The 26,769-nt window shown below is 34.5% G+C and overlaps 1 protein-coding gene across 1 annotated transcript in view; it reads left to right on the forward strand.

The window, feature by feature from the left end:
• The window catches only part of LOC112127903 (potassium voltage-gated channel subfamily KQT member 1-like), a 155,708-nt gene that overhangs the window by 120,010 nt on the left and 8,929 nt on the right, over positions 1-26,769 (forward strand). The window lies entirely within an intron of this gene.

Genomic DNA, 26,769 nt, shown 5'->3' on the forward strand with positions numbered 1-26,769 from the left:
CATAAATTTTTTTATTTTCTTTTTAAACGTTTTGCAAAATATTTCAGTTTTTTACTTCCAGTTACTTTTCTGAATATATTATTTGGGAGGATATTTCTTTTTTTGGCCGATTCCAGAATCCAAAAAAGATTAAACATTAAAGAAAACAATAATCCGGTTGTAAACGTAGACAATTGGTTTAATTCAATTGGACGTTGTTGGACTTCCAGAGTAATATCCATTGTGACGAAAAAAATCGAAAATTCTTACGTTTGATTTGAGAAAATAAATTAAAATTAATTACGCTCCATTAGCTGAAGGTACATCATTTTAATTATAACGTTTGACTGGTGCTCCCTATCATTAATCAGTTCCCGGCACAGTAAATGATGCGCCCTACTTCGTACAACGGTTTTTTTATAAGTTTTCAAATATCAATAATTGACCTTTAGCCACTTGCAGCCCTTTTTCAAAGGGACCCGGCTACAAGATTGTCTCATCGAGCCAAAATTTGGTCCTTACGTTCAATAATTGTCACTATGCATCGTTAAAACTAACTGAGGCATTTCACAAATAAAATACACATTACTACATATTCATTAGTAAGAAGACATCAAAAACCGTTCATTAAATCCACTACGTATTTTTTTATGTATGTTAAATATTGAATTAACATACTCCAAAGTTTTTGTATTTATACATCTTTAACAAGATAATCAAATAATTGTATTGCGTTTATAACCATTAAGTCTTTATACAGCTTATTTATCAGATAAAAATCTTAAAATTATTTTTTTTAAACCGCTGAAACAAATTTAATGGAAATTGTTCTTATGCTTATCGACTTTTATAAATATTATATTGAAACGTTTATGTTTTAGTGGTCAATGACCAAGGTAATTTATTCAATTAATTATTCTTTTTATGTAAAGTCTTGGTTGAGATAAAATTCGAACGGTTGTAGATTGAGATGGAGAATTGGTGTCCGAGAGGATCGAAGTCACGATAGCTCAAGTGGTAACAAGTGCGAATTTCGCCAAAGGTCGTGGGTTCGAATCCCGCTCGTGACACTGCCTTTATTATCTCAACCAAGACCTTACAATAAGAAGAATAATTAACTAAATTATATTGAAATTTATTGCTCTCTAACTTTCGAAAATGTGGAAATGGATAAATAATTATTCTTTTCTGTTTTGAAATTATTTAATATTTTATGGAAATAACTAAACTAAATAATGTTTTACATTTAAAACCACAGCCAAATGTAAAAGCAAAGGAAAAAATTAACACAATAAATTTTTGTCGTTTTAAATAAAAGGTTAATCTTAATTCAATAAATAACGAAAGTCTACAGCCTCTAGGGATTTATTTCTTGGTTGGAACGGAAATGAATTCTAGGACTTCTAGCGTGACAATAAACTTTTAAGCTTTACCTTTATCAGAGTTTTTTGTACGGATTCATTCCGTTCAACTCTAGAACAATACCAGATTTACTACTAATGGTGTACACACAATTGGGATTCTTTTGTATAGCTGTCGTTTTAACATCTGAAATTGTAATTGTGCCTTTTAAAAGAAAAAGCTTTTATGAGTATTTATAACTTCATTAATATTATAATATCTAATTATTAATTTATATTAATTCTAAGCAGGAAAAAACTGAGGATACAGGCCAAAAACCTTGCTCTGGATGTATACCATGATGGTGAGACCTATCATCACATTCGGTGCAATAGCACGGGCCGTACAGCAAATAACAAAGCGGAGAGAACTCACGAAAACACAGACACGCATGCGTTCGAATAACGGAAGCGTTGAGAACATGTCCCACAGCTGGTAGGAGAAAATAATGTGCTCCTACCTCATGAGAAAAGCGTAGAATATTATTGTATCATCAGCAGCATCAAGAGAAACTGGGCTAAAACTAAAATCGTGGTATGGAAACAGACTAATGAAAGAACATCCGATACTCAAGGCTATCCGATACTCACGAGTTCAACAGTAAACTTAAATACAAAAAAAAGACTGGGAAGGAGGTAGAAACACGCCCTTTAAGAATCTGCTAGTACACTGATAGATCACACAAGGAGGCAGGAGTATTCGGAACTCTGGGAAAATACACCAGTATCTTCCAGTCTGAAGTCCATGCCATTAAGAGATGTACCCAGTACTATCTGGATAAAAGGTACAAAAATGAGAGTATAGTTTTCATGCCAGATAGCCAAGCAGCCATCAAAGCATAAGTTCTAACATGATTAACGATTAGACCAAAAATGGTAGTGAATAGCAAAACTAAACTAAACAGAGGTATGCAAAACAAAGTCACCTGCTGGGTCCCAGACATTTGGGAGTAGAGGGCGATAAAAGACCGATTCCGGTTGTATGTAAATAAAAAAGTTAAATATTTTAATGCTAGGACAAGTATAAATACATTCTTAGGAGTCGAATTTTACGAAAATAGTATGAATTGTAAAATATTAACGATAAAATTAACAACTAGTAGTAATAATATTTTTAATATTATTTTTCTAAATGGTTAAACCGTTAAACCGAATCCGTTAACGTGCTATCCGAAGACAAGTAGAACGCGTTCCGTTAAATCTGCGCATGCGCACTTCAGTCGATTTAGCGTTAATTTTCATGCTTACGTTATGCAAAATCTCCCTAATAACGTTGTGCAAAACGATGTCAAAACATTTTACTGTCGAGTAAATCAAGTTTGCTTTTCTATGAGGCATATTACATTATCTTTAACTCTGCTTAGGCGGTTGTTGTTTTATTTCATAAATCTTTCCAGTTCGACGTTAATTATGTCCTCGTTGACTTTATTTAAAGTACTTAGTAAGTTATTATTTTATTGCAATATTCAATCGGGAAATTGTCAAATTATTATTAAATTGTACATTTCAAGACATACTGACAATGCAAATATTTGAAAAATGTAATCCAACAATTTAATTAATAATTTCTTCGTGTACGTTTTGAGACGAAAATCATTGCAGGAAAAGCCGAAGCAATATGTAACGCGAGAGTTTTTAATATAGTCTTTAACAGAAATCCTAACGGGGTATCAAATAAAATCTCTACTTATCAATACGCTGAGTCGTTGCCGTGTTTTTAGCTTTCATTGGGTTTTATTTCATTTGGTAAACAGAAGCGGGCTGACAGTCGAAATCGCTCTTTCCCAGTAGATTAGAAAGAGGAAGGTTTAACTCTACTTTAAATTAATAGTTCGAGTTAGTTAATAGTTCTCTTAAAAGGCGTTGCGTTTCTCAGGGGAATAATTCAGTCGGTTTCGTGCATCCACGAACGGGGAGGATTTTACTTTGTAAGAAGCAACGAGGTCACGTTTAATATCTTTTTCAAACCAATGACCATTTCATTATCGCGACGGTTAAAATTTACGGTTAAGCCTCTTGATTACTCAATAAAATAAACGGGCTGACCATTTATATATTTTTTTATTAGTGGGGGTTGAGTAAAAATAATAAAAACTTCTTTCCTCCACTACGACTTAAGTAGATCCATTGTGGAAATACCTTGAAAAGTGCACGTTTTCCTATAATAACTAAGCACTTTCCTTGTGCAGCTCTTTTGGTATGAAAATTGTCTTACCGAAGTGACCGTACCGGAATCGGGCTAATGCCTTATATTCACAAAGTGTATGTACCGATGTTTCTGATTTTCCTGACAGAGTCGGGATCTTTCTATCACTGTTTTGCCCATCTTCATTCGGTGGTAGTTATGAAAGCAGTGGCCGGTATTGAGGGCTACAATTTGCCTTAAACCCTGCGAAGCTCCTTCCATTTTGATAGTTTTATAAATCGCTTAGCTTTCCTCATGACTGGTGCTTTTGTCTAGGGTTTGAGTTTTTTCCCAAGACATTTTTGAAGATCCAACTTAAGCACATATCCGGGTGCACCTAGTTCTGGTCGTAGGAGAAGGCAGCCTCATCCTTGCTAGTTGGTCAGTCTGTTAGCCTGTTATCTTCTAGGTCTTCATATTTGTGATCCCACTTTAAGGTAATCTTGTGTGCAATTCGTGCGGATATTCTTTTCTCCACTGATCCCAAAAGGATTGAACCAATTGGTCCTACAACTGTTATTTCGTTAAACCATTGGGTGTTATGCCGATCAAATTCTCCGGCAATTTTCAATTTAAAAAAAGGAACATATTTCAGAGATTCAAAGTCCAAAATTGAGACGAAATGAGTGGATCAAATTAAAGGAACACAGCGGATGAGAATTTAATAAAGACGCGAACTGAATTAAGATATATTTCAGCTTTTCATATGAAAGAACTGTGTCCCGAAGACTCGTAAAAGATGTGATTTGAACGACTTCGCCTCCCACATTCTCCCGAATGGGGAAGCCGCAGGTGGGATAAATTTCCATTTTATGCGATGGTTCGCAAAATTTCGCCTCAAAGATTGGGCTCGGAATTCGTGAACTTGAAAATCCGTTAAAGTTCTCCCCCACCACCAACAAAATTCGCACCACAATCGAAATGAATCACTTGGCAGGGGACATCCCTCGAATAGCATTTATGGAAGAAAACATTGCAGTTGATTACACGGAGATAGATCTGAATGTCCTTTCTTGATAAACAAACAAATAAAGAAATATACGCCTTCAACCGGCCTGACTTTTGGCGCCTAGATATATAAATGTTAAAGGGCACTGTTTAATTAACACCATTTGACAAAAATGGTTTTGCTTGGTAAATCCCACGAGTTGGAAGTTCGCTCATCTTCGGATACGAAGATGAATGGCATATCCTGAAGAATGTGTTACATTTTCGCACCTGACCTCTAATAATTTGACCATCCGAAATAACTCAAAATTTTTGTCTAATTATCTAACAACTGACAGGTACATGGAATAAAACAACAGGGAAGCGGTGACGAGGGTTGAGTCTAGTTGGGTTTCGCCGCCGTACGCTTCGGTTAAACTGGTTCCAAATGTATTCAATTAAGATAACATCTGGACTTCGAGCTGGCAACACCATTCACTCAATTCCAACCTCATTCATCCAAAAAATGTGCCCTATGGAGCCTGGCATCAAGAATGTGGAGGGCAAACGGTACTACTTGATCTTCGATTATGCCCCTTAATTACCTCTGTGAAGTGAGAGATCTTCCTCGTACAACAACCAATCCGGTGCGGGCGTCCACACCAAAACATCAATCACCCACCATGGAATGCCATCTGAGGAACCATAAAGGAAGAGGCGTACCTTTCTGCTGAGCTCTCGATATGAAATTACGCCCATCTGAAGACTGGAGGCCAACTCTCACCTCATCTCTAAAGAGAACTCGTCCCCAAACTTCCAATGTCCAATTTACACTGGCCTTGTTGGATCACCATTAAGCAGTGGTCCTGAAGAGGTCCTCGAAGAAATGGAAACAATAACTTCTCTCTCCTCGGTTGACCTAGGTCGAACCTCATCTTTCAGTGTGAAGCTCTGTTTTTCTGAAGTGCCGAAGAGTCCTATCTATTGTAGAATGATTTACACTCTGTCTTCTGACGACTACGCGCTGGCTGTAACCTTCCTCTAATAATGTTATGACCCTGAAATGTCTGACTGGAGCTATTGAAAATCGTTTAAGAATTAGAATAGTATCAAATGAAATCAACGAAGGAAAAAGATCAACTGAATGCGACCTTTTGGCGTCGTAGGGTTGAAGGGCATAATGCTACTTTTTGTGCAAATGAGACTAATAAGTACAAAAGTAAATAAAAGAAGTAAACAAAGAATAATCCGCCCAATTGATTTTTTCCATTTTTTCGATAAAAGAAAATTCTCATTGGTTTCATCAACAAATATTTGTTTATTGTATGTTTTAAATTGTGAATATTAATTAGACGTAAACACACTTACACCTTAATGATGAAGGATTTTAAATGTTTAATTTTTACGGAATTGAAAATGTTTATTCAGTTTCATTTGAATTCTGAAGCAATAAACTGTTCAGTTTTCATCTTTGTTTTCTTAATTTCAATTTTTAAACTTAAAGATGCCTCTTAGTACTGAGGATGTTGCACGCGGTGTCGCGCTTACTGATGATGGACGTTCCATCAGGTATGCCGCTATTGCCATCGGAATTCCCTACAAAAAACTGCGAGACGCCGTTAGACGTTTTCCAGAAACTAGGTCCTACCATAGAAAGCCCGGATCTGGACGCCCTAGGGTAACAGAACCACGGGATGACAGTTTTTTGACTTTGAGAATTTTGCGAAACTGGCACCTTACTTTTGTTCAAGCGATTTATCAGCTCCAGATACTTCGACTGCTGGCTTTTTGCCCAGTAAGAAAGCCAGAATTGACTAGAACACACAGAGTTACACGGCTCGCATTTGCTCGAAAACACAGCCAGTGGTCTTTGGACGATTGGTCTGCTGTACGTTTTACAGATGAGTGTAGATTTGCTCTACGATTTCCAGATGGGCGTGAAATAGTGTGGAGAAGGTGAAAAGAAAGGCACGAAGCCTGTAATTTTTCCGAGAGCCGACCTTTTCAGCGTAGCTCAGTGATGGTGTGGGCGGGGATTTCAACGGAGAGTGGCACAAAGTTGTTTGTTGTTGCTTATCCCCGATGAAATCAGCGACAATCCTATTCAAATGCACGTTAATGCCTGTTCATATGTTGCTCGTCGCTCGCATAGCACAAACGTACCTTCTACAGCATATCAGGGTCTTAGCCTTGCCAGCCTGTTCTTCAGACTTGAACCCCATCGAACATTTATGGAATAATCTCAAAAGCCTCAAAGATAAATAAGACCACATCTATCACTTCCTGTTTTACTCCAAGATCTTGAAAGGACTCTTCCTGAAGAATGGGCTAATCTCCAGCAAAGAGAAATTTCCAGACTGATAGAAATTATGCCGAGGCGTCTTTGAGATGTAATTAAGACATGAGGAGGAAATACGTCAATCAAAATCAAAATCAAATTTTATCTGTCCGTCTTTTTTAATTTTTAATTTTATTTTTCATTTTCCTTAGCAATTTACTTTTTTTTACTTTTTTAGACAAAGACTCAATTATTAAACGTTAAAAAACGTGAAACTTTGATTAATATATCAAGTTATATTATAAATTGGCGGAATTTTTTGCCTGTCAGTGTATTTTATCTTCTTCATCTACTGACAGAAATTTACTAATATCGTTACATCTACAATTTATCACTTACGGCAAAGTAAACGAAATGATAATGAAAAGGGGGACCCAGTTGTCTGATCAACAAGTGTTTGCTGTATGCCGATTTGTGGAACGGGCCATTTGGACCGGCATGGGAAACGGCGCGGCGCGGGCCCCTCTTAACAGCTTATAACAATTTGGCTTTATACACCTTGCTGAAAACCGGTTTGAAATTAGTTTAAGACCGTTTAAGGAAATTGTTACACCAAGCCTCAACCCTTGTAATCCTTATTCCCTTATTGAAGATTCCTATTAAAACCCAGATCCGCCCTTCCTGTAAACTGTAAAATTTAACTGTTAATTAGAAAAGTGAAAGGTGGCATTCTCTTACCCAAATCAACTTAAATACGTGTAAGACAAATATTTGATTTCCTCGTCGGATCAATTTATAAATTTACTAGTTTCGTGGTCCGCTTGACCAATTAATAAAGGTTCAATTCAATTAATTAAGGTTTTTAGTTGAGACAAAACAGTCAGTGTCACGAGCGGGATTCGAACTAACCATCTTTGGCTAGATACGCCGCTGCTCTACCACTTGAGCTATCGTGACCTCGATCCACTCGGACACTAACTTCCCTATCAAAATCGATAATTAAATGACCTGTGTTCAACCATCGACGACTACTGTGTACTAAAAACAAACACATTCACGCTTACAAATACATTCTCAACAAACAGTTTACAAGGAATACATCTATCAATACACTTGTTCTATATACAATTATTAATTATTCAGAAATCGTGAAATGGGGTCTGGTGTGACGTAAGTTTCAGAAAAGCATTTTCTTTATCGTGCCAACGTTTCGATCTTTATTGAGATCATCTTCAGGTTCGAAAGATCGAAACGTTGGCACGATAAAGAAAATGTTTTTCTGAAACCTCCATCACACCAGACCGCATCTCACGATTTCTAAATAATTATCATTTAACGGTCACTAATCACCACACATTGATACAATAATTAATTGAACTGCACTAATAATATAGAAACACAGAATAATCCTTGTAACCTTGAGGATACGGAGTTCGGTACAAAAGATCACAGTTGTACTCAAGCACAATTGTCATATCGGTGGCATATCTACTCAATCTCTCTATGGAGCCAAGGTATTACATCATGCATTAAGTGGCTCACATTGAGCAACATTTCTCAGCTTGCCGAATTTCTGGACTTTTTTATTTCTTTGTCACGCGCATATGAACGAATTTGAGTCGGGTTGGAATGTTACTTTTTCTGCAGTTTAGACTCTCTGGTGGCCACTTATCGACGTGCTCTTGGTCGTCTCGGACGACCCGTCTTCTGACGTTGCCAATTTTTCTTTCGCATTTCGCTCGTTTTGGTCAGCGGTAGTAAGATCTCGAGGGTGAGCTGTCGTGGCTTTCGCCCCATCGTCAGCATGTTCTTTGTCCTCCAACCCCACATAGCATTCACACGATCCCAGAGTACTCGATACTCCACGGGGTAATTGGGAATAAGCCCTTCTATTCAAGCTAATAAATTGCACTCACATATACATTCACACTGCTTCAGAGTACTCGATATTCTTCGGGGTAATGGTGATAAGCTACCTTTTACGCTAATGAATTACTCACACTACTTCAGAGTACTCGATACTCCTCGTGGTAAGTGGGAAAAACTTTTCCTTTCACGCTAATAAATTACATATACATACATATCACAAATCATTTACACTATCCAAGACAGCTCGATATTCCTCGTGGTGTTTGAGGGTTAAACCCATCCATTCACGCAAGTGCTTAATTAACGTTCAATAAATTCATTAATATCATAAAAAGCTTAAGAGCTAACTAGGTATATGTACAACACTAAACTATAGGTATAAATATTAAGTTCCATAATAATAACCAGAGTAACAACTTATTTAACACAAAATTATATTTACAATAAATAAATCAATAAGTAAAATAATAAATCATTTAATAAATAAGTTATTATATTAGGGTATGTTTTACTATCCTTCCAGGAATGATAAGGGTTGTAGATCTCTATATTTCGATAGGTGGGATTTTATGCTCCGCCATAACTTTAAAAAAACATTCAGTACAGCGTTTGATTTCAACTTTTACCCTAGTCATTCACATTGATCTTGTGTAGGGCGACTTTTAGGGCATAGAGGTAAGGTTAAGAATTTATTTTGCCTTTCCTGGATTTTTGCAATATTTTTCTAGCCAGCGACAGTGAACACACCTGCTTGTCTCCTTACAATTGCCCAACTTTCCCGAACCCGATGTCGCCTCCGTCGCTTGGTTTCTTCTATCGTGGTCGATTGTTTCTGACCTACAGAGGAGATCATTACCTTAAATTCGGTGACATAAAATGCTGAAGATTGGCTTTCCTTCCTTGGTAGTGAGTGTCCCATTTTTAAGTGTCATTTTTCTTTAAGCAAAATTTCCACTTTCTTCCGTATCGTTGTTTTGGCGTCTTTTTGTTTACTTACCTCATGCCTGGCATTATGTCCTCTGTGTTTGCTATATTCTTTAGTAACCCAAGATTCCATTCTTGTATTTATGCGGCTCTTGTTTATTCCACCAAAGGGATTTGGGCGTATGCAGGGTGAGTCCAATTTACATCAGCCGTAAGTAATATGCGTTAAGTTGCATTCAAATTTGACTCATTTAAAAATAGAAAGTCGAATGACTTTCGACGATTCATAGGAAAAAATACATTTTTTATATTAATTTTTTCTTCTGGAAAATGCTCTACTATATTTTGTCGGATGTTTGCAATAGTAGTTAGCATTGTTTTACAAGCATTTATTAAAAATAAACAAAAGGATTAATTCAATTTGAATCAACAACAGTTTGATTTTTATTGACAAAATAAAAATAAAGGTTAAATATTTTTTAACAAGGGTTCTCAACAGCAAAGGTTCAATATCTATGTATCAATATTTTAAACGTTTAGAAATGTGTGGTGATTAGTGACCGTTAATCGATATTTATTTAGAAATCGTGAGATGCGGTCTGGTGTGATGTAGGTTTCAGAAAAACATTTTCTTTATCGTGCCAACGTTTCGATCTTCTACATCCAAAATGTAATTGTAATATGTAAACAATGTTTGTAAGTCCCAGGCCCTGAAGATGATCTCAATAAAGATCGAAACGTTGGCACGATAAAGAAAATGTTTTTCTGAAACCTACATCACACCAGACCGCATCTCACGATTTCTAAATAAATATTTTATACGTTTTTTATTTGTTGAAAAACGGCTTTTATTATAATTAAATAATTTTGTTTTTTACTTTTTTTTAAATGTATGTAAAAGGAAAGTTGCTTAAATTTATGCGATTAATAAAAATTACAAACAGCAAAATAACATAGGGGACTTTTTTCAATTGTCATTATCAAAAGACAAAGTTAATTTTTCCTCTTCTCACTGGATTCGTAGTTACGAGCGTCACTTTTTAGTGAGGGAGAACACTGCATCGTTACCTGAAATTTTAACATATCTAAAACTTTTTTAAATTTAGGCAGTTTAAGAGAGGCTAGAGTTAATATAGTTGGCTTGAAAATATGTCTTTATAGTATTTTTAGCGCTGCACGTTGAGATTCTTGTTATTTATTTCATGTGAATATGTGTCTATGGTTAGTAACTTGGGTTAAAATATAGTAGTGGTGAATCCCAGGGCTACGTACTGCCCATTTATAAGCCCCTCTATTCCATAGAAAAGCTGTGAAAAACTAAGTTGCAATATCCATAAAAGAAGCTATTTCCAGTTACCCTTCTGTGCCATAAGAACCCTACACAATTAACGAGTATCTCTGACAGAAGGACAAAAAGAAAATGAAGGAACAATGGAATTCACTCATTGGACCCAGACAAGAATCTCCTAACCAATTTTGTAAGAAAAGAAACTACAGAATGTGTCAAGGGAAGCAGTTTTGGTGCCAGATTAATTTCGCGTTGATGATTATTTAAATGATTATTTATTTACTAATTGATTGATTAAGAGGTGAGGGGCCTGTATAGTTCCGGGGGTGCTGGTTTGGCTGGCTCGCGTTTTCTCCGGACGGTGCTCCACATGCAAAGGGCAAATGGTCCCCGGGAAGTGGGGAGGATGTGGACTTTTCCAGGGGCCCCTGAGGCCATGTACGGTTTTTATTCACAGCATCCTAAAGCTGCCGAAATTAAGTGTATAACCGAATGAGAGGTGAGCGTATAGGGTGGTGTCCTTTGGGGGTGGCCCGGGTCGGTTGGCATAGTCACCAACAAAATGACATTGACTGAATGTCTGTAGGGCAAAGTCAAAAAAAAAAAAAAGATTGTTAAGATTTATGACCGTTAAGGAAAATACACCGGTATCCAAGCTGAGATTCACGCAATCGAGAGATTTTCTCAACTCTACTTGACTAAAGGGTATCAAAACAAGAACGAGCTATCATGTCAGATAGCCAAGCGGGCATCAAAGCACTATGATCAAATATCATTAGTTGAAAAATGATATTGAACTGCAAAACCAAATTAAACATATTAGGTACGCGGAGCATAGTCAGCCACTGCGGGTCCCAGGACACATGGGAGTAGAAGGCAACGAGAAAGTGGACACCGTTGCAACGAAAGATAGAATGCTGATAGGACCCGAACCCTTTTCTGGCATGGGAACTCACAATATCAATGAGTATCTCAGATAGAAGGACAAAAACGAAAATGAAGGAACAATGGAATTCACTCATTGGACACAGGCAATTCAAGAATCTCCTAACAAATTTCGGAAGAAAAGAAATTACATAATGTGTCAAAAGAGGGAGGAATAAACTGCGTATCTTATTAGAACTCCTAACAGTACACTGCAGATTAAATGGACACTAAAAGAAAATGGGAACAATCCAAGATGGCACATGCAGATTCTGCAAACAGGCAGAAGAGACACCAATACATCTGCTAACAAACTGCGGAGCTACACTTGGCCGCAAGAGGAAGTGTTTTGGGATGTATAATGTGACCATAGAAGAACATCAACCAATGAAACCGGGCCTATTAATTATGTTCCTTGATGAAACAGGACGAACCGATGTGCTTTAGGCAGAGTACGGGGGATACAATAGCTCTCAAAGAGCGCAGTATACCATACCCTGACAATTACATCTACATCTACATCTATTTCCAGTTAACTATTGTGGATTGAGACAAAACCATTCAAATAACAAATTTCATCATTAGTGTTGTTCATCATTGAGGTTCCAATAAAATTTGATATTTTTCATCAAGAGTTGTTGTTAAAACAATTTGCTACAATTTTGGGTATAAAAATATCTAAAAGTACGTTTTCTTCTATACAGGCCAATCGAAACAGATACTTTTAAAATATATCGATGTTTTATAAAATAAAAATGAGTTTTTATTTTCGTCAAAGATTCGAGGGGTGTTTATGCCCTAAGATAAGGACACAGTTATTGCCCGCTGACGAAATTCTATCGATTTCCGAAGTCACGCTCTGGGATGACGCACGTCAACGCATTAAGTCGATCACATTTTGGCAATCACCTAAAAAGCATGACTTTTCCAAACAATAATTTAAAGAAACGCAAGAGGGCTAATACGTTTTTTTTTTCTTAAAAAAAGATAAAAATAAATAAATAAAAAATCAATTATTCAAACTGATTAATCAAAGTTGGAAATTCATTCAATATAGCTGTTGACAAATGACGAGAAGTAAATAGATTACGTGGGCCCTGAATATATCCGTCCAACTGGGCGTAGTTAATTACTGTGAAGGGTCCCTGCCCTTCCACACCGGCCATTCAGTGGATGTGACCATTGACCAAATATTTCTTTAAAAGATAGTTCTTATACAAAGTTTGTTTGTTTTTAGCTGAGGTTTTAATTGTTTGTAACGCTTTTTTTGATTAGTTAACGGGAATTTCAACATGGGCCAAATGAATTCACAGCATTTTAGGTCCATGGGTGAGAAGAATCTGCTGGTATAGTATCTGTAGATGTGGGTTTTTCACTTAGGTTATTTATTATAGTCAGTTTTAAATCTAAAAAATTTCAAGAATTAACGTTTTTGTTTTCCAATATAAAACTTATAGTATGGTGTAAAGAATTAATTAATTGAAGAAATTCTTTTAGATCGTCTAGGGTTATAGAATAAAAGAAGGATTTTCTAGAGAAATGGAATAACTAACGGTCACTTAACGTATAAAAGATTGTTAACTTACAACATATTCCTGAATGTAATATATAAAATAATGTCTTTCAAGTAATTACTCTTTATGTAAGGTATTGGTTGAAAGGAAAAAGTTAGTTTCACGAGCGGGATTCGAACCCACGACCTTTGAATCCATCTTTCGAATTTTCCCTCTTTTTGAAAAATGGAAAAAAGGGGGAAAATTCGAAAGGTAGGTTGACATGGGAAGTTGGTGTCCGAGTGGATCGAAGTCACGATAGCTCAAGTGGTAGAGCAGCGGCATATTTAGCCGAAGGTCGTGGGTTCGAATCCTCTCGACACACTAACTTTTTCATTTCAATCAATACCTCACATAAAGATTAATTAATTGAAATTTGGTCAATCGGACCACGAAACATAATAGATATATTATTTTATATATATATTATACAGGGTGTTCGGCTACTCGAGTTTTAAAATTTGCCAGTAAATCCTACATTTAAAATGGAACCAAAAAGCACTAATTAACTATCGTTCGAATCTCAACAGTTTCGGAGTTATTCCTTTTTTTCTGATTTTTTAAGATTTCAAGACCTTACTTCAAATAGACAATGATAACTCCAAAACAAAAAGGTTTTTGACAAATAAGTTGATATCATTGAAAATTTCGCTAAAATTCCAGTAAGATGTGATCAATACTAAATTTGTAAACGTTGGTGAGGAGTCCCGAGTCCCTGGACAGGATGAGAGCGATATGGCTTAAAATTGTGAGTGCGGAAAACATCCTTACATTTTTTTTAAACCCAAAACCTTTCCAACTTTTCGGAGAGAGGAATTCGGATTTTCATGAGCATACAGTACAATTCTTTTCAATTAATTAAGGTTTTTGGTTGAGATAAAAAGTCAGTGTCACAAGCGGGATTCGAACCCACGATCTACGGCTAGGTACGTAGCGGCTGAAAAATGGCAAAAAGGAAGGAAAATTCAAGAGGTGGGGTTGAAATGGGAAGTACGAGTGGGATACGAGTGGATCAGTCACGATAGCTCAACTGGAAGAGCAGCGGCGTATTTAGCCGAAGGTCGTGGGTTCGAATCCCGCTTGTGACACTGACTTTTTTTATCTCAACCAAAAAATTAATTAAAGATTAATTAATAGAAAAGAATTTATTTGGTCAAGCGGACCACGAAACCTAATAAAATACAGTAAAATTCACTAATTTCGTGGTCCGCTTGACCAATTAATACTTTACAGTTAATTAAGGTTTTTAGTTGAGATGAAAAAAAGTTAATGTGTTAAGGTGTTAATGTTGAAAAATGGCAAAAGGAGGGAAAATCATAAGGTGGGGTTGAGATGGGGAGTTGATATCCGAGTGGATCGAGGTCACGATAGCTCAGGTGGTAGAGCAGCGGCGTATCTAGCCGAAGGTCGTGGGTTCGAATCCCGCTTGTGACACTGACTTTTTTATCTCAACCAAAACCTTAATTAAAGATTAATTAATTGAAAAGAATTTATTTGGTCAAGCGGACCACGAAACCTAATAAAATACAGTACAATGTTCAGCTCCCCGTCGAAATTATTGCAACTAACGGTTTCTTTTTGCCATAACTTTGTCACTTTTTTCCCATTGCGCCATTATGTTCAGCGAAAAAAAATCATTTGAAATGATGTATAGGGTCGTATATAATGATCGTATTTGAAATTGTACCCTGTATAATTTTTCTCCCAAAAAAGGTAAAAATTTCAAACTACACTAAAAAATATTGAACACGTACTTTTATACATATATAATATATATGCTACTACTATATGTCTTTATTGTTTAATATTTATACAAAGTTTACAGACCGGCAGTATATATTACAGAGCAAGAAATACGTTCCTCATGGTTTAAAACCGTCTGAGGGATATAATATTATATATATATTACACACACATTGAATACAGGATATGGAGAAACTTGGGCACTTGTGATACGTATCTAGCGGATAGAATAGAAACCCAATTATCGAGAGAAGTGTGATAATGCAATTAAGGTTGTTTGATGCTAAATTGAAGTGATGCTAAAACATTACGCCTTAGGTGAAGAGTAATTTCTATAGCATTGATACATTAATGAACTTTGATATATGCAGTTCACACAAATCTTAAACAATGGAACATTTTTCATTGAGATGCCCATTATCTATCTAAATATATTATCGACCCGAAGCAAAAAATCGGCTATCGTCATTGTCGAATGTTTAAGACCAAGAAATGATAATTAATGTATTTTATTACTGTCAAAATTCATCGTGACTACAATCATTTATTATCAACGAACAAACAAATTCTTACGTATATTACCTATCCTATTTTTGTACTCTTATTATATCATTATCCTATATATTTATTATTTATACTATTTTTAAAAATAGAAATTAATTCTGTCCTGCAAACTTTGCTATTGTTCTTTCGTTTTGTTTTTTTATATGTTTTGAATTTTGTGTATGTTAAATTTGGTGTCATTTAGAGGTACATGTTAATTTCAGTTAATAACAATATATTCTTAAAAATTGTTAATTTATAATATTGTTTGCTGAAACAGTTTACATTATATAAATTATGTTAACAATCAGACTCAAACTAGATTATCAATTGTAAATTTCAAATGCAACTATGCAATAAATTTACAAAATATATTTATTTAATGCTTACCTACAATAGCAATGTAGTTATCCACCTAAAATTCAATTATGTTTTTACAAATGCATTATGCGTGGTTATTACAGGAAATAACATAATAAAAATTACGGTATTGAATAGAATTTTCTCATCAAGTATGAATTTTTTTTTAATTTGAACTTTCGAAACAGTTTATTATCGCTTTGGGAAGCGATTTGCGAGAATATGTGAAATCATAAATTTCTGTTATTTTATTAGTTTATATTCCACTTGATTATCCAATTTTTGTATCAACTTGGTTGTATATTCAGTGAACAATGTATGAATTTATAATTAAAAAGGGAAACTTAAACATATATATCATCAACCATTAGGACGACTATTAATGTTAGTAATTAACGTTTACAAACAAACATTGTACTGTTCTTTAGGTCATTCGAGAGGGAAAATGAGGAACTTTAGATGGATGAGAATAAATTATCTTGTACAAAACATTATATTCCATATCTGTACAAACCTATCATTATGACTGTTTGATCCTCTTTTCAATGGTTTTTGTTCTCTGCGAATCCACGGAATGTCTAAAATATGATACCGAATGAACCACTGCGATGGATGAGGGAAGACTATTCAAAATGGAATTTCTCCCCGAAGAAGGACAAAGGTCGGACAATAGAGGTTGAGTTAATAGGGTCGAGATTTGTAAGAGATTTTATCTCGGTAATTGAAATCCCGAAAACAACGAAGCACGACCCTTTGCGACATCCCCCACATCCCGACAACTTTGTCCGTCGCACCGCGACAATGCCGCTCCTTATATTATGATATTTCCTGTCCTGTCAATGTCCTGATGACCTGGCGCTGCGCTATTGATCATTTTAAGACTTCAATTTTTACAAAATAACAGCGTTCAAATGGATTCGTCTATTATTTATCGTGAACTATTCTATCATATTCCTACATTTCACTAACTTCTTACAAAGGCTCGACCTAACAAAAATCATTCATGCTGAAGTTGCCGAGACGTTCCAAAACACTTAGGACAGGCAGACCAGAATGATCAAAACACACCAAACTTCAAGTGCTTAATTTAAAAAAAAACATTTACTTCAGGAGGTCTCGGTTCTGTAGTAACTCCGACTGGAAATAAGCATAATTAAGTTTATAGCTATGCATCGTAAATTTTAATTTATTTTGAGGTGACTAAGTATATTTTGACTGCTTGATCTGTGCATACAGCAAGATTCTTCCACATATTACACATGTGTTTGCTACGGTGTTACGGCCGAAGGAAAACTTTGAGTTTAATGTGCCGCGAAACGATAATAATTCAATAATACAAATTTTTTTTTGATTTTCCCAAAATTACATTTCCCAGACCAAGCTGGACTGTTGTTGAGCGATGGCTGAAGAGATTCTTATACTCTAGTCATTCCCTACAATTTTTATCTGATTGCAACTGCAGAAAAAAAAGTTGTCCCGGGCACCGAGAAAAGTTATGCTAATTTTGGGAGCACCTGGGCTTTTTCCGAGCGCCTTCCAGTTCGAAGCCGGAAACTTTTCAAGAAGCTTGCGAAACCAACCTTTAAAAATAAAGTTTCCCGGTTCAATTAGATCAAACTTTTCGACCGCTGACGGACAGCGACCTTTTAGCATTTTTCTTCGTTGAAAAAAACCGCTCGCAAACGTGATTAAATTGAAAGTGTGGTTTATACCACACAAAAAAAAAATGTTTTCTCATATTACGTTTTTTTAATACAGTAAAAATCGTTGGACATATGACAGTAGTTTTAAAATGTTACATTCTTAAAAGAGTTTTTTTTTTCAGAACATTGACTTGTAGAAACATACGTTTTCTTGTTAAATTGTCAAGCCTGTCAAATCTAAACTAACACGCTAATAGTGTAAAAGCGGTGACGTTTTGTGAACGCATTTCTCATGTACAGGGTGTGTATAAGATACAAATAAAATAATTGCATTCAAAAAAGTTTATGTGGTAAAGGAACAAATTGTTCATACTCTGTATGAAAAAGGGGCGTTGTTGGTAGGGTGCGAGTGAGATCAGGGCTTTTGTTGGTGGAAGTGGTGTTGGTTATCTGTCAGGAAATTGTTGCTTTTTCTATATTTTCGGCATGTAGAAGTTAGTTTCTGAATTTATTTTGTAATGGTTATGAAATTTGCGTAACGTGATCGGATTACATTTTGGAAGAAAGGAATATTTAGATCGTTATGTATAGTTTAGGTAGGTCTTAAAATGGTTACATCTTACCAAATTGACGGTGGTAGTACATAAAACTAGTAACACAACTTGAACCCAATCGAGAACAGATTTTTACTGTTTTAACAAAGAAATAAACCAAGACAAAAAAATACTTAAAGTATTTACAAATATAAAACATAAATTCAATTGATTAGTATTTATGAAAGTTATTGGTTGAAATAAAAAAGCCAGGCCACGAGCGAGATTCGAACCCACGACCTTCGGCTAGATTCGCCGCTGCTCTTCCAGTTGAGCTATCGTGACTTCGATCCACTCGGACACTAACTTCCCATCTCAACCCCACCTGAAGAGTTTTCCCCATTTTTTGCCATTTTTCAGTGGTAGAGTAGCGGCGTATTTAGCCGAAGTTCGTGGGTTTTTTATCTCAACCAAAAACCTTAATTAATTGAAAAGAATTATACTATATGCTATATATTTTATATATTCTTTAGTGTAGTTTCAAATTTTTACCTTTTTTGGGAGAAAAATTATACAGGGTACAATTTCAAATACGATCATTATATACGACCCTATACATCATTTCAAATGATTTTTTTTTCGCTGAACACAATGGCGCAATGGGAAAAAAGTGTCAAAGTTATGGCAAAAAGAAACCGTTAGTTGCAATAATTTCGACGGGGAGCTGAATATTGTACTGTATTTTATTAGGTTTCGTGGTCCGCTTGACCAAATAAATTCTTTTCAATTAATTAATCTTTATGTGAGGTATTGATTGAAATGAAAAAGTTAGTGTGTCGAGAGGATTCGTACCCACGACCTTCGGCTAAATACGCCGCTGCTCTACTACTTGAGCTATCGTGACTTCGATCCACTCAGACACCAACTTCTCCTCTCAACCTACCTTTCGAATTTTCTTCTTTTTTTCCATTTTTCAAAAGGAGGGAAAATTCGGAAATGGATTCAAAGGTCGTGGGTTCGAATCCCGCTCGCGAAACTAACTTTTTCCTTTCAACCAATACCTTACATACAGATTAATTACTTGAAAGACATTATATTATATATTACATTTAGGAATATGTTGTAAGTTAACAATCTTTTATAATTTAAGTGACCGTTAGTTATTCCATTTCTCTAGAAAATCCTTCTTTTATTCTATAACCCTAGACGATCTAAAAGAATTTCTTCAATTAATTAATTCTTTACACCTTCAAAGGTCTAAGGCTGCCTGTTCCTATGTCCGTTTCCGGACTTACACAGGATTAATTCTTTACACCATAGTATAAGTTTTATATCGGAAAACAAAAACGTTAGTTCGTTAAATTTTTTAGATTTAAAACTGTCTATAATAAATAATTTTCCCTCCTTTTTGCCATTTTCGTTAGATTTCTATTTGTATGTTTTATCCGTTACAGTTCGTGGTCCGATTGACCAATTAACTGTCATTTTACAATTAATTATTCATTAATTAAGGTTATCGTTGAGATAAAAAAACAGTGCCACGAGCGGGATTCGAACCCACCTTCGGATAAATACGCCGCTACGCCACCACTTGAGCCATCGTGACTTAGATCCGCTCGAACACCAACTTCCCATCTCAAATTTTCCCTCCTTTCTGCCATTTATCAAATGTCGTGTAATCTATTAGATTCTCGGCGACAAATGAAATGGCCACGGAGAGCTTTCGTGAAGATATACTTCAGTTTAATTCTTAAATACATTACAGTTCGTGGTCCGCTTGACCAAATAAATTCTTTTCAATTAATTAAGGTTTTTGGTTGAGATAAAAAAGTAGTGTCACGAGCGGGATTCGAACACTCGACCATAAATATTAANGATTTACAAAATACAAACTAGTTAATTATTGCACTTTAAATATTGCTAAGTTATCGGCTGTGTTTGTTTGACTTTTTTTCAATGTAAAATGTTTGTACAAATATATTAGTAGGAAATCATTTTACCCTGCATAATTCACTAACTGTCAATGTTCATTTTCTGATAAAATCTGACCCAATTTTCTACATCGATAAACAAAAACCTCTTGTTTCTAATCGCGATGTCAGAAAAGAGAGTTCAAACACATCAATCAAGTCTCATTGTTAATTGAACATAATAAATTATCCGTGAGTAGGGCGGGAAAGAGGTTTATTTTAATCGGGAAGGCAGCTGCTCATAAACAATACCCATCGCCAAGGGGTCAGAGTTACCGTACGGATTGTAATTTATGTCGTAGTAACTCCTCAAATACAAAGAATTTCCCCCAGTGAAGAATACTTCATTTTGCTTATTACATCTGTTAGGTTTCGTGGTCCGATTGACGAAATAAATTATTTTCAATTAAGTACTCTTTAATTAAGGTTTTGGTTGAAATAAAAAAAGTCAGTGTCACAAACGGGATTCGAACCCACGACCTTCGGCTAGATTCGCCGCTGCTCTTCCAGTTGAGCTATCGTGACTTCGATCCACTCGGACACTAACTTCCCATCTCAACCCCACCTTTTGAATTTTCCCTCTTTTTTGCCATTTTTCAAATGTCGTGTAATCTATTTGATTCTCGGCGACAAATGAAATGGCCACGGAGAGCTTTAGAGAACTATTCTTCATATATATGTATAAATACAGGGCGTTCGGCTACTCGTGTTACAAACTTTGCCAGCAGATTCTTCATTCGAAATAAAACCAAAATGTCCTAATTAACTATGGTTCGAAGCTCAACAGTTGCGGAGTTATTCCCCTTTTTCTGACTTTTTAACATTTTACGAACTTGCTTAAAATAAACAGTGATAACTCCAGAACAGAAAGGTTTTGGAAAAATCCGCTGATACCATTGAAAACTATGCTATATTTTCATGTGACCAATACTAAATTTGTAAACGTTGGTGAAATACGCGTTTTAGTAGCCCCAACTTTGAAAAATAAGTCTTTTTTTCAATGTTGAAAAACTTACTATGGTGAATCTAACTACTATTTCCAATCCTAGAGACCTGCAAATTTCAGAAAACGTACTTTATTTAATATCCTTTTTTGTGAGGTAATTGCTTTTTAATTACTTTTTCAAATATTAAGAAACTAATGAAGGAATGGAAACTGTGGTTGACTGGTTGGTAGGTAGAAAGATTAATAATAATAAAAAATATATAAACTGAAGGGAATTTTGAGTGAACTAAAAACGGATTTGCCCTAAACCTTTTAATTTTGGAGGTATTATTGTTTATTTGAAGCAAGGTCGTGAAATCTCAAAAAATCAGAAATAGTGAAATAACTCCGAAACTTTTGAGATTCGGACCATAGTTAATTAGGACGTTTTGGTTCTACTTTGAATGTAGAATCTACTGGCAAAGTTTGTAACTTGAATAGCCAAACACGCTGTATATATAATATATATTACATCCATTATGCTTTGGTCCGATTGTCCAAATAACTTCTTTCAATTAATTAATTAATTTTTATGTAGGGTATTGGTTGAAATGAAAAAGTTAGGGTCACGAGCGGGATTCGAGCCCATGACCTTGGGCTTAATATGCCGCTGCTCTACCACTTGAGTTAACGTGACTTCGACCACTCGGACACCCCCATCTCAACCCCACCTTTTGAATTTTCCCTCCTTTTTGCCATTTTTCAAATGTCGTGTAATCTATTTGATTCTCGTCGACAAATGAAATGCCCACGGAGAGCTTTAGTGAACTATTCTTCATTCGGCTTATTATATCTATTAGGTTTTATCTCAACCAAAACCTTAATTAAAGATTAAATAATTGAAAATAATTTATTAGGCCAATCGGACCACGAAATCTTATTAAAATTTAAATTTAACTTAAATAAACCGAAAATGAAAATATTTATAAAACAATTAATTAAGGTTTTTAGTTGAGATGAAAAAAAGTTAATGGCACGAGAGGGATTCGAACCCACGACCATCGGCTAGATACGCCGCTGCTCTACCACCTGACCTATCGTGACCTCGATCCACTCGGACATCAACTCCCCACCTTATGAGTTTGAGATGTATGAGGTTTCATGAAGCAATTATGTATTTATTCAATGGTCCTGTTATGTTAAAGTCATAATTTGTTTTCATTTTAATTATCCACCCGGACACCAACTGCCCATCTCAACCCCACCTTTTGAATTTGGTGAATAGTTGGTGTCCGAGTGGATCTAATCACGATAGCTCAAGTGGTAGAGCAGCGGCGTATTTAGCCGAGGGTGTGGGGTCGAATCTCGCTCGTGACACTGACTTTTTTTATCTCAACCAATACATTACTTAAAGGTTGATTAATCAAAAAGAATTTATTTGGTTAATCGTTCCACGAAAATTAATTGATCTAAAAGAAAATATTGTCTTTACTGGTAACAATAGTGAATTGTCTCTATGAATAAAAAATGAATAAACAAATAAAATGAATAAAACAAGAAACAAAGCGGCTTGCTAAAGTAATAATTTTAACCCTCGAGAATAATTTTGTTTTATGCTAAAATCTTCGAACTTAATTAGGCGAGTATTATTTTTACGGATAAAAATAATCTCATAAACAAAAATAGTTTTATTATATGACGCTTGCCTATTCGCATACGTTTCTTTGTCTGGCAATTCTCCAAGGATAAACTGAGTCGTTAAAAACTAGGTAATCAAAGAATGCGATAAACAGTTTCTCTGTTCAATAATAATCCTTCGTCATCAATAACAACATTTTACTTTTTGACATTTATTAGCTATTAAGAACAGGGTTATGGATTTATCTCAAACCAAATATCATCGATCGCGATCATTATAAACTTTAAACCTTTAAACCACCAAACAAACCCGTGTATATTTCAAGATTTAATTATTTCATAATAAAATAAAAAAATGAAGGGCAGGAGTTAAATGTTGAAGTGGTAGTAGAGTTAATCCCCCTGAGCAGGTGTCAATAAATCTCATTTTAACTTAATGAACTGTGACAATGATTGGAGTTCTGATAGACAGGAGATATTTCATTAATTTGATTAATACTCGTATTTCCGTTTAATACAATTTCACGTTACTTCGTTACGGTTAATACTTTTGACATATGGTCGGAGATAAACACCATGAAACAAAAACCGAATATTTAAACAAAACTTGAAAAACAAGAAAATATACGTAGCTTTTGATAAAATTCAGTTTTGCGAGTACTGCAGAAATAATTATTCATTATATTTTAAAATTTTATATAGTTTTTATTTATGTATTTTTTAGTAGCGGTTACTAATTCTACTATAAAAACTTATGTAAAAAATGATATAGCTATCCAAAGACAAAAAAATATCTGCCAGTTGTATCTCACTTTGATTTCAAATTATATATATTTTTATTGTTAAATTAATTACAACATTATTTTAACATAAATAAAATTAAGAAAGATCAGAATTTGGTGATTTTTAATATATTAATAATGATTCTAACATGTGGCTTGTAAATAAATAGTAAATTTTTTATATTGCTTTTTAAATGTTACCTAGTAATAACATAAAATGAATACAAATAAACGTCTATTCGAAATTTTAATTAAAGAACAGAAATAAATTTTAAAATTTAAAATGGGTTTTTTGTATACATTTCGCCTTCCGAATTAACTACTTTAAAAGGATAAATTAAATCCTACTATAAAAAAACTATACAAAAAATGATATACTCAAAGACAAAAAATACTTGCCAGTTATAGCTGACTTTTATTTCAAATTATATATATTTTTATTGTTAAATTAATTAAAACATACTTATTTTAATATAAATCAAATTAAATAAGGTCAAAAATTGGTGAGTTTCAATAAATTAATAATGATTTTAACATGCGACTTGTAAATAAATTGTCAATTCGAAATTCTAATTAAAGAACAGAAATAAATTTTAAAATTTAAAATGTGTTTTTTGCATAAATTTGGCCTTCCAAATTAACTATTTTAAAAGCATAAATTAAGCCTTTGGGTGGCAATAGGATAGATTAGTTTATGATTTCAATTTAAATTGACAATATATACATATATATATATCGTGAAATGAACTAAGCCGTTAAAACGGCCTAAAATGTTAATAATAGTAATAATAAATAAATAAACGTCAATAACAGATGTAAGAAGGCCATCATATTTTTTAAAATATAATATAAATAATAATAAATTATAAATTTAATACAATATAAGGCATGTTTTAATAAAATGTTGTAAAATAACAATATGAATGTCTTTTTATAAAAAATATAAATCCTGATGAAGGGTGTAAATTCCCGAAACGCCAAAATAAAAGTAAATCAGTAATGTATTTACTTTTTATTGAAAACTCACGTAGAATTTTTTCTAACATAAACGAACAAATAATATGTAGATAAAAAAGGGAAATTTAGACAAAAACGTGTCCTTTTCAACCTGTAGCAATTTGAGCGTCTCGATCTGGTTACTAATTATGTGCTTTTAAATGAAAACTAAGTCGATATCCTAAAATACTAGTCTCTTGTTTATACTTTAGGTTGCAAACTACAGACAATACCCAATACATACAATACATACATGTACATCAATACCCTATAGAAACATAGAAGTCTGGTCACATTCTCCCAGAGTACTTGATATTCCCGTGGAACTGTCGAACCAACTCCATTCTCGCTAATAACTTAATTTTACTTTCCAGACATCACACACTCACCCCACAAAGTACTCGATAGCTTTGTTAAACAACCACTCCCGCTTTTTAATAAAAATTATTAAATTGAGAATTTATTCTTCTTGAGCCGGTACAGGGTCACTGGGTCTGTCTCCAGTTCCTCACTGAAGATGGAGCAATGCCGAAACGCTTTTGAATAACTCAAAAAACGCGAGTGGAGACAGACCCAGTACGTGACCCTATGCCGGTTCAACAAGAATAAATTATTAGTTGAATTTTCCGGTGTTTTCCGTTCACCGACTCGCAGATACCCATCATCAACTCTAGCAATTAATTACCTGGTTTTGACAGTATAAAAAATACAGACACAACATCTCAATATCAAATCAAAAATAACACAAATCAATAACGACTCCCATTCAATTCGACATACAAATTTTAAAATAAAAGCACCCAAACATCGGAAACAGCCAAATTTGTATGTTTGGGTGATTTGTCTTATTATTTTTCCAAAGTACTTGGCACATATTTTATTATTTTATTGCATTATATTTACTTTCATCCTCCGTACGTTTCCGATGAGCCTCAACATACGAACAAAACTGTATTTAGGATGAGGTTAAAAATATCTCGAAAAGTATATAAATAAACATATGTACAAAAATGGTTAAAAAGCGTGGGCAGAAAAATCACCCAGGTATGATAAGTCCTAAAGAAAACAATGTAGGACCTGGAGAAATTTACAAAACTGTCAAGTTTTTGTTACCATTGGATAATTTATTCACCACTTAAAGGATCTGTAGGTATGTTTTAATTACTAAATAATATTTAGAAACTACATACCTAGAAACTATCTACATATTTTGGTTATTTTTGATTACTACGGTCTAAACACAAACTAAACCCTGAATGTGAAGTCTTATAGAACCAAACATCGAACATTGGTAGACCTCAAGAAGAATTCCTAAATATTCCTATATTTTAAGTTTACATCGTTCCATCATGTTCATTCAAATGAATTTTGTAACGTATTTTCATAAAACTTGATAATTAATTTTGGAAGAAAGTTATAATTAAAATAATTTGTTGAAGACGTGAGGAGCGGTCAAGAATGATGCAGTTTAGAAAGAACACGTTTTTCATTTTTTTGCCGACGTTTTGACCTTTATTCGGGTCATTTTCAGAGCATAAGGTGTGGTGCTATTCATGTGGTGTCATATTGGTGTTGTCTATAATTAAAATCTTGATAAGACACATAAAATAAAGTTATAAGAGTATTACAAATATGATGGCATCAAAATAACTAAACAATGTATTTGTAGTGTAATTGTTAATGTTTAGTTAGTTGATTGCGTTGTATAGTAATTTGTAAAAGAATGTTTGAGTCGTTCTTATGGGCCTGGTTCAGGTTTCACCCCTGTCTAAATGTCAGCCATTCGAGCCATGGAATTTCCCATCCCCTGTCCAAATGGCAACGTACGCTTCAAGCGGGCCCATGTGCCAAAACAGTTTCTTTTTCAAATGGATATTGACAAGACGGTTTCCCTAAACCGATTTTCCCGCTTTTTCTTCTATGAAAGGGATGGAAATAGTTAATTTTATTGTGATTCATCACAAATGAGTACGTTTATTTCGTAAAATAATTTAAAACTTCTATTCGTTTGCGTCAACGGTTAAATGTCGGAAAGTTTGTTTAAATAGAAAGTTCATATTCTCTTAATAATGGAATACATATCGAATTTCAATTGGGCTCGCATATGGGAAAAAGGAAACAGCTATTCTAGTGTTGTGGCCACCAATAATCTTTATTCATTTATTTTAAGTGATTTTATAGCATATATTTATATAGTTCTAAATTTTAGCATGATTTTATATAGCCTAAGATAAGTAAAACAAAACCGATGCACTACACCATCATTTAAGTTCAAGTAGCTTGACGAAAGATGTCACTAGTGGCGATAA

This window comes from Cimex lectularius, unplaced genomic scaffold (assembly GCF_000648675.2).
Source record: "Cimex lectularius strain Harlan isolate CLEC.00 unplaced genomic scaffold, Clec_2.1 scaffold228, whole genome shotgun sequence".
Classification (NCBI taxonomy): Eukaryota; Metazoa; Arthropoda; class Insecta; order Hemiptera; family Cimicidae; genus Cimex; species Cimex lectularius.